The following is a 1,225-nucleotide window of genomic DNA, read 5'->3' as shown; positions in this document are numbered from 1 at the left end:
TTTGGACTTCCTCCCTGTCACCTTTAGTCTCAGGCAAGTTCTTATGTGACACCAAAGAGGGCTCCCAACATCCCTAGGCTTAGGTTCCAGCTTAGAAACCCTGAGGGAAAAGTCTCTTTCCTGATAGTTTGTGCAACTAAACTCTGCTTTCCCTGCTCTTGTTCACGTCTTGAAACCAATCACCGCAGGGTGTGTGGTTTTCTCATAGACTAGGGCTGGGTTCCATGTCTACTCCTAGAGTGAGGGGTCAGTCCCACCTTAACCTCAGAGATTAAAGGGAGAAGACAGAGAAGTTTTCCCAAGAAAAAACAGGCAGGCTGCTTTAAGTGAAAAGAAGGAAAGGAGGGCTGTTTAGACCAATTGTCCTACACGACTCCTGAGTCTGTCTGTTTAGGCTGCATGGTCTAGATATACTTGTGACACCAGACAGACACTCCAATATCTGCAATTTTAAGCACATTGGGAGCAGGGGGTTGAGTTGGGTTGGTAATAGATTTCTTTGCATAGGAAACTGGCACCTTTGACAATGTTCATTCTGGAAGGTAGGGTCCTGGCAGTCAATAGAAGGCAGCTCACATTCACACAATCTGAGGAGAGTTTTCTAAAGAGGCATTTACAAAGGCAAGGGCAGGATAAGGAAACCACAGGACTGGGCTAGCACTCTGCAGACAGTGACATTGGGGCCTCCAAACCCTCCTGATCCTGAAGGGACAAAAGGAGGGAGATGTCATCAAAACTTGGAGGCAGGAGGCGGGGCTTGATGGGGGCTAGGGTAGAGGTGCTATGAAGTTAGCCATCAGTAATACCACAGAATACCAGGTGAAGAGGTTTCAGGGCAGAGCTCCAAAATTCTGAACCACATATCTAGGAATATTTTTAAAGTTCGAAGGTTTATAGCTAGTGGAACTTGTAGCAGGAGTATTTTTCAATCTGCCAGGCTCAGTAGCCCCAGAGCTGACAACTTGGGTGAGACCAAATGGCAAGACCAAGTGGGAGAACAGACCCAGCATGGAATAAATCACAGGAACCTCAGAGCAAAGGTAGACAATACACTTTGTCAGTTTTGCTTTGTTTTGATTTTTTTCTTCTTTTTTTCTTTTTGGTATCTGTTCATTGGCCCCCCACTGCTTGCTCACCTCCATTCTGGTGACTAGAGGGGGAGCCTGAGTGAGTGGACACCCTCTACCCCCACCACTGGTGGATACTCTCAGCCCAAGAGCCAGCC

At 47.2% G+C, this 1,225-nt stretch overlaps 1 pseudogene; it reads left to right on the top strand.

The window, feature by feature from the left end:
• The window catches only part of LOC102819088, a 24,618-nt pseudogene that overhangs the window by 3,903 nt on the left and 19,490 nt on the right, over window positions 1–1,225 (top strand).

The sequence above is a fragment of the Chrysochloris asiatica genome, unplaced genomic scaffold (genome assembly GCF_000296735.1).
Source record: "Chrysochloris asiatica unplaced genomic scaffold, ChrAsi1.0 scaffold00025, whole genome shotgun sequence".
NCBI classification, from domain to species: Eukaryota; Metazoa; Chordata; class Mammalia; order Afrosoricida; family Chrysochloridae; genus Chrysochloris; species Chrysochloris asiatica.
Note: the sequence above shows the minus strand (reverse complement) of the source record. Positions and strands in the feature narration are given on the sequence as shown.